Here is an 8,582-nt window from a genome sequence, read left to right as displayed (position 1 = left end):
TGAGCAAATGACAAACGAGGCAGCTATGACAATGAATAATGCTTCACATCAGCACTCGATACACCTGGGTTACTTGATATGACCTAGCGTAACCAGCCAGCCAAAAAAGGTTAATTGCATGAAGCTAATATAACAAGGTAGGCAATGTGAAAGACGGGTACAACAACTTCAAAGACTGCTTATAAAAGTTTACATTTATTGTCATCTTTCTAAGCAAATGGAGTTATCTAAGGTCTTTTCTATCCACTAAAGAAGGCCACGTGAACCAGCTGGTGGAAACCTTGGACAAAGCTAGTGAGATGACCCTGAGTTCAGACTTTTTATTAAACATCTAACAAAATATGTCATGTTCTGTTGTCTCTATTCTTGAATGAGCTGTACTGGGGGAAAAAGGAGGGAAAAAAAAGACACCGCACACAGACCTCAGCAGCAGGCAGGGCAAAGATAATTAGCTGAGGGCTTACATGATGTAAAAACATGAACCGTCAGACCGCCTCAATACACAATAGCACGCGCGGGTCAGAAAAAATGAATCAGCGCCACTGTATAACAGCAGCTCCCACACTGTGAATGAGCCCACAGCGCGGCACCTCCACAAAAGGACCTACAGTACAGCGACGCAAAAACAATCACACACACACACAAAGGCCCGCACGTATGTGGAGAAATCCGACAAAGCAAAGGATGATGGTGATTATGACACATAGCTATGCCACCCACAGTGGTGCCTGTGCGAGGGCAGAGCACATCAAACTGAGCAAGTGTAACACATGCTCTGTGTCAGTCCTCCTCCCCTGCACTGGCATGTAATGTATGACACATAGCTGAACCACCTACAGGCCTGCTGTCTCCATGCCCAGCTGATGATGATGGTGATGATGGGAGGGGTACCAGCCAAGGGGACAGATTCTGCCTGATTGAGTGAAAGAGGAGATAGTGTGCATGTGTGAGTGTTTACTAGCTGATGCTTGAATGTGTCAGAGAGAAGACACGTTTTCGATTTGGTCAAAATGTTTTTGTTTTGGGGTTGCTTTTTTTTATTTTAAAAATATCTCCAAATGTCATTGTAGCATGGAACGTCATTTGCTATTCCCACCCTGGTTAAACATGTGAATCCATGTTGGAATCAGACCTCTGGGTGTTATGTGGCAGCAGGGGCATCTGTCCTGGGCTGAGGGTTATTCTCTGTATGCGAGGAACGTGCGGTATTGGGTGGGCGAGAGGGGGCATTTCAGTGGCTGGTGGCCAAGTACTTCTAGGAGATCCAATGTGAGTGACCCCGGCTTAGCCCGGTGCGAGGATGTCTAATTGAGGATGTGAGATGGGGGGGGAAGCAGAGGGTGTTACTGGATCTGACCCAGACGTCTTCTACAAATACAGTACAAGCCCAACACACACACAAGCACACAAAACAGGGCGTGATCCAGAAACCTAATCTAATTCTGGTCTTGCTGTGACACACATGGATGGATGAGAGGGAGCAGGCAAGTCATTTGTAGTGTGTGGGGGGAGATGATGCAGAATGTAAAATAAACTGCCTTGTTCATTCATTCATTGCGCATATTTTTATTCACGTTATGATGTTGTTATTATTGCAATCTGTCATTTATAGCTCTACTTTTAAAAAAGGTCATTGTGATTACCACTCCATCTGTTTGTGACAAACATACCTTGAGACCTGTGGAGAAACTGGCATGAAATCTTGTAAGCAGATTTAAGACAGAAACGTGGCTATTTTAAGGAATTTCTGAGTTTTTGTTGCTATCTTCTTTTGTCTTGAAACCACCAGCAAGCTTTCCATTTTAAAAAAGGTAACCTCCTCACCATTTATCATATAAATGCTTCTTATATTGCACTTTTATGCTCTACTTGAAAGCACTCAAAGTGCTTTATATAGCCAATATGTCTGTGAAGGTTCTCAGTCATCCAGGTCATCATAGTCTAACGAGCTTGGAAAGAAAAGTGCCTGGATTTCTTTAGGTTTCTTGAAGATGTTTCACCTTCTTCAGTTCTAAGAGCAATTGGTGGAGAGTCCCTGAATTTTTACAGACAAAAACATGGATGTGCCATGGGCTTCCCTGTGTCACCTACTGTAGCCAACCTTTACATGGAGGAAGTGGAAAGAAAGGCTCTTGGCTCTTTTAAAGGATACCTACCCACTGGTACAGATATGTTGATGACACCTGGGTCAAAATCAAAACCAAAGAAGGAGAATCCCTCACTGCTCACATCAACTCAGTGGATAAGTTCACCAGGGAAGACATAAAGAATAGCAGTTTGCCATTCCTGGACTGTGTTGTATGCATTGAGGAGAATGGAAACCTCAACATTGAAGTTTACCGGAAGCCCACACGGACCAGTACGTACTCTCCGACTCCCACCGTCCTCTGGAACACAAACTTAATCAGGACCCTACAACACCGGGCAGAAAATGTTCTAAGCCAGAAGAGAAAAAGAGGGAACACACACGTTTTGAGAGCTACATCAACTCCTTTTGTAATTTGATATCTAATTGCTTCTTTTGTTACAGAAACCAAAAAGCACTAATCCATCATGCTAGAGTAAAAATATGATGACAGTCTCCTTGCAATTAGGAAAAGTCTGTGGCAACCACGACCTCTGGGCAAGTAGCTGTAGCCACCAACTGATCTGTTTGGGTTGACAAGCGCATCTCATCTGGGTGACATCTCTTTGTAACAGGGGACCCGACTGAGATGGTTTCCAGTCGTTTGTATTCTGGTTTAATTCCTGAGCACCTATTTCACTTTGCAACTAAATTGCTGTCTTGCAGCAACTACGTCACTATCTGTGGAGGAAAGTCTGACTTCTATTGCAAATTCACGAGGTTCTGACTGCACTCTGAATGTAAGAAGTTATGGTGAGTTTCTGTATATGAAGATGGCAACATATTTGTGATTTTCTCCATATTATCACAGACAGATTGAAAGTAATTACCAACTTGACCTATTTGATCATAAACTGATGGCGGACTGAGTCCATATTTTTTCCATTTTGGTGCAAAGCACCAAACTCATTTTAAAGACAGCTACTGACTGCAAGTGGTCACAGATCAGGTCCTTTCCTAGAAAGCAACAATTATAAAGGCAACAATCCAGCAAAGTCATTGCACGTGGTTGCAAAACTTGTGTTATGTGTCATGTGGTCTCTAGCTACTGCTTTCCCCAGTGTGACTGCAGCATTGGGCACCGAGAAATTTAAATGCAGCCCAGATTCTTTCATTTCAAGTTATTTCTGTGCCTCTTTTCCAAGGTAGCATCCATGAAAAACAGAGTTTACAAGCCTTATCAGAGTTCAAACTAGTAACAACCTTGCTAACGTGTTGACACATACCATGTTCTGGCTGAGGGGTGTTTTAAAATGGATATTTGCACAAAAAGATGAAAGAGGATTTGAAGGGTTAGTGAAGTTAAGCTAGTGGACATAAATTGATGCGCTACTCCATGGCTAGCGACATTAGGCTAATTTAAACAGGCACAGGTCTTGTAGTTGGGAAAGTTGCAGTAGTAGCTTTGGGGTGAAGGTATTATTATTGAGGGTTAGTCTGTGAGGTAAACCACCTGCAAGTGATCAGTTAGAAAAGATAAATGCTTGCATAAGCAAAACTAAAACAGCTAAGACTGCGAACTGCCAGGGATGAACCCATTCACAACAAGGTTAGTGATTGATGCGTTTCTGCCATCTGATTTGGTCAGTCAGAATCCATCAGCTATAATCTCCTCAGTGAAATCTTAGATGTCCCAAGAGCAAAACCTAAAGGTGTTCTACACATGAACACATAAAGAAGCTGCACAGAGCCAAAATGACAAGTGAAATGTTTTTAGGACTGATGTGTTGGTGCACATAGTAGACTTTTAAATGGTCTGATACCTCATCACATACATCATAACAAGCAGATTGGTTTGTGAAATCCTGTTTTAAAGCCAAGATGTCATCATTTTGTCCTTGTTTCGATTATATTACCATATTTGGAGAGATGATCTAATACTAACGAGCTTAGTCGTTACAGTGCATCTTTAGACTGTATGGGTGAGGTGCACAGAAAAACAGATTCATAATACCAGATTATCTCAACAAAACTGAGCTTGAGCTGGAAGTGAAATTAACCACACAGCATAACTTGTTACTCGTAAGACAGTCGCATTAAAGTGCTCCAAAAGGGATCAGCTCCACAAAGTTGGTGAGACGTCATGTTGAGCCACTCTGAGCCTCTAACAGACAGCCACCTCTGTCGCCACACCTCTCAGCTAAAACAACCACACCCTAATAATTAATAACTTTAAGCCTTGATACAGTTTAAACAGGTGAGTTATAATCCCTCATACCCATTACTGGGTTGACTTGCTTTATTTTGCCAGCCTTAGGTAGCCGAGGAGCTGCATTTCCCACCTGAGAGCTAATACGAAGCAATAATGCCAACTATTTGGAGAGGTGTTTCTTTCCTTTCTATGGTTGCATGTTTAATATTCACTGTCTTATTATTGCTGATCCTGGAAAGTGGTTGCTCTCAGTCTGCTTTTTAGTGCTGAGCCCGTTCTGAGTGTTTTTGCTTAAAACACAGCTGAACAAAGAACAGAGGAAGAACCACAACAGTCATGTTGCCCGCAGAGGAAAAAACAAAACAAAACAGTGAGATGAAAATCAGCGTAAAGTTATTAAGTCATTACTTAACATTATTTTCCCTTCTCCAGCCCTAGTTAGCTGTAAAAGTGACAGCTAACTAGGACCAAGCCTTGGCAAAGGTCTGTCCTCCACTGAGTGTTTAATTGCTGCTCTTACAATAATGATTGCCTCTCATTCATGCAAATAAAGCATAACTGAATTCAACCGACGCAGAAAGAGGAACAAGATAGAAAAGCACACTGAGCTGAAGTGTTTTAGGCAATCGCGCTGAGTGGAAACAGGTAATAAGACGGATGTAGCGGTGACATTGTGGCTATATGAAAATCAAAGTAAGGGGATGTGTGGAGTGAGCTTGCACTTTGGTTGCTGAGAGGTGGAGAGGAGTTAAAGGGGGGAAGAGGAAGCTCTGTGCTATGCCAATAGGAAGAGTTTGTTCCTCAGTGAGATACAGGAGACAGTGTCAACACACACGCTGTGCTCAATATAGCTACTGTCACACGGCCAGGCGTACCTCTCTCTCCTTCCCAGCCTGACACTTGCACCTTTCCTGCCTCGCTCACATTCTTCTATCTCTTCCTCACACAAACAGGTTGCATTCTTTTCCCCCCCTCCTCACTTTTCCTCAGTCCTCCCTCCGCCTCCCTGTCCATCAATGTCACTTCCCCAGCACTAAATTAACTGATCCCTCTTCCTTTGCTTCCCTCTCCTCTCCCTCTCTGTATATATTACAGGCTTGACACCTTGCCAGACATTGGTTTAATATAACACGCATTCTCTGTGCCTTCCACCCGCTCTCACATTACCCTCTCTTTCCAACTCCCACCGCCCCGCTTTCATATGGGCACTGGCCGCTTGCTTTTTCCATACTTTACCCACCGCAAAAGGAGCTTTTTGTTCTTGAATAGCTCCCTCATTGCCATGGTAATCCAACAGAAAGAGAGTGTGGTTTTTCTGTCTCGGGCCTCATGGATGAAAATAGTAAGTCACGATGGGTTTCTTTCAGTGGCCCTGAATCTCAAAACTCAGTCAGTGCAAATCTGAGTCTGAAGTTTAGAAATGAGTTTGCAGTGTGTTTATATAAATGTCATATTTTAACTGAAGCGGTTTCCCACACAAGTGTCCTTCTTTTTCATCATCTTCTTCTTCCAGGTGGACCTCTTGCTGCTGGGTTAACCCTCCTTTTGATCCCCTTCTTCCTCTATTTCACTTGTCCTCCACTATCATCCTCCCCCTTCCTTCCTTCCCTCCCTTCTCGTCCTCCACTGCCTCACCACTCGCTGTGGTAATCCCATTACTCATGTGCGAATACCAGCTGGGGGAGAGAGGGAGGGAGAATGTGCACAGAGGATAACTGTGTAGGGGCCTCACATCCCAGCGAGACGGTTGGACACTGGGCGTTCTTTGAAACACTTGTTTAGAGAGGAGAAGGAAACATCGAGTGACACTGTAGATTGTTTCAGTTGAAATTAAACCTTTTAACTTAGACTTTTTAAAAAAGAAAAAAGAAAAAAAAGAACTAGGTTTGGCTTATAGGTAGCCTAACCTCAGCATCTGTGATATGACTCCCAGCTCGTTAGGTTTTTCTGTTTGTTTTTGCATTTTATATTTTCTCTCTACATCTCTATTTACTTATCAAACGAAGATCAAATGCCTCCTTTTATAGGGCATAGAATAGGTGAAACAGATACAAAGATTAAAAGGGAGCGTCACAGGACTAATTTGACTTGGTGGTTAAGAGTATCAATGACAAAGCCTGGGGGGCATGCAAAAGTATCTGTAATGTTGCCGCTTATTCAAATGAAGACATTAGTGATCCAAAGCACTTCCAGGGGTATCAAATTGTTGTTTCGTATGTGTTTTTTTAAACAATGATCCTATCGCGGGTAAAGACGGTGAAAAACAGGGACAGAGGGAGTGATATCTGGCCGTCTCTCCCTGACTGTTGGACTGGTAAGCTCGAAAATAAACAAGTTCTTTGATGACAAAGAATCCATTGACTCCCTTATTCCGTCTCTCTCTCCCACTCCTTATTCTCCACAGCTTTGCTCTCTTTTCCTCTCTCTCTCTTTCTCTGGCCTTCTTTTGCTCGTGCTGTTTTGAATGGATGAAGTTGGTGGTGGGTGAGCGTGGTGTGTTTGCAAGTGAAGGGGCAGGAGGAAAGGAGAGGGAGGGGCATTAACCGCCACCCTGCTGCACTTGTTGTCCCCTCAGCTGCCGGCTTTTTCTTTCATCCGGTCTGCTCTCACCCACCCATGCCTTTCAGACTAGCAACCCATCTTCCGTTTGCTTTTCACTGTCGCTCAAGTTAAACCTTTTTCACTTCAGTCAAGGTTGCTCCTTACTTGATGAGTTGAAGCAGATTTTTTTTTTTTTTAAATAAGAGTGAGTGGGTGGGGGGACTTTGCAGGTGTTCGAAGTTGATCATGTAAAATAATTTCTTGGAAATCAAGTCAAAGATAATTGTAGCATGGGTGTATGAAAAGAGAAAGTCAAAGAAGGAAAAGAGGAAGGAAGAAAAAAAATGTGTGCACTTGAACGTCTGAGTGTGTGTGTGTGTGTGTGTGTGTGTGTGTGTGTGTGTGTGTGTGTGTATTGTTGCCTTTGTTCAAGTCACCAGTGGTATGAATCATCATCAACCAGCCTATGTAAATACTGCATTACACCTCTGTTGGTTATTCAACGCCCCGTCCAGGAATTATAATCCTGCCTGGCTTTCACTGGTCGCTGAAATCAGGTTTTGCATGTACATACATTTTGTGTGTGTGTGTGTGTGTGTGTGTGTGTGTGTGTGTGTGTGTGTGTGTGTGTGTGTGTGTGTGTGTGTGTGTGTCTGCAGCACTGCCTGTGGTGGCACTGGTTAGTGGGCTACCACACCCATTGTCCACGGTAATTACACTGACTCAAGCCATCTGTGTTTTAGAGGCACAGACCAGAAGAAACCAGTGTGTGTGTCTGTGCGTGTGTGTTACTGCTGACTGGATGCCATGCTACTGTATGAAGCTACCAACCTGACGTCCAGTGAAAAAAGTGTGCTGTCACAACTGATGCACCATCCGTCTTCTGCATCAGTTGTGACCGTTTGACACAGATCTCAGGTGGGTCATCTGTCCTTACTTGGGAATTTGGGAAACTGGGATGGGATGCATCACTTCAGTCTGATGGGAGGTGCGGCGGGGTGGGTGTATAAGGGTGTGAATCTGGGGATGTTCACACCCACTCAACTTATGCATTCACATATACACAAATACTCCAGTGACAAAATCTCGGTTCTCCCTTTCATTCCCTCCGTCTTTCTTTCGGCGGAGCGTCTGTCTGTCATTCCGATTAGGAACGGGCAGAGTCACATAAAGCTGTGAGAGGATGAAAAAAAGGGCGGGATGGGAGATAGAGGGAGTTACGGATGATGCGGAACCAATAAGACAAGGCTCTTCTGTGATACACTCTGTTTGTCAAATTCACTCGCCACATTATAGCTGCGTCTAATCCAGTGGTTCCCAAACTTTTTGCTGCCATGCCCCACTTCAGAAGCCAAAACGTTTCAAACCCTGAATTTGTTTTGAATTTTATATTTCTGAAAGTTGGATTTCAGTAAAAAAATTAATAAAAAAAAAAGCATCAGTAAAGCTTGTTTTTCTTTTTCATGCAAAAATCAGATTACTTCAACTTAGTTTAATACACATACATGTGTATTTTTGCCCTAGTTATCAACAGCTGCACATGTGGGAAATCACCTTCCTCTAAACTGTAAAGCAAAAGCTTCTGAACACCTTAATATTGCCTCATTTTACTTTAGCTTACAGACAGAATAGATAGTTTCCAATCTAAATTTAGAACTGATGGAACATTTTTATACGTTCACATCAAACAAGTTACAGAAGATTTATATTTTTATAGCACCGCCTCTGTTGCGTTTACATTCAAAAGCTAAAAAGGAAATGAGG

This window comes from Diplotaxodon limnothrissa, linkage group LG11 (assembly GCF_057381915.1).
Source record: "Diplotaxodon limnothrissa isolate DT_005_m linkage group LG11, D_limnothrissa_male_GT1.1, whole genome shotgun sequence".
NCBI lineage: Eukaryota > Metazoa > Chordata > Actinopteri > Cichliformes > Cichlidae > Diplotaxodon > Diplotaxodon limnothrissa.
The sequence above is the reverse complement of the archived record's forward strand: the minus strand, read 5'-3'. Positions refer to the sequence as shown.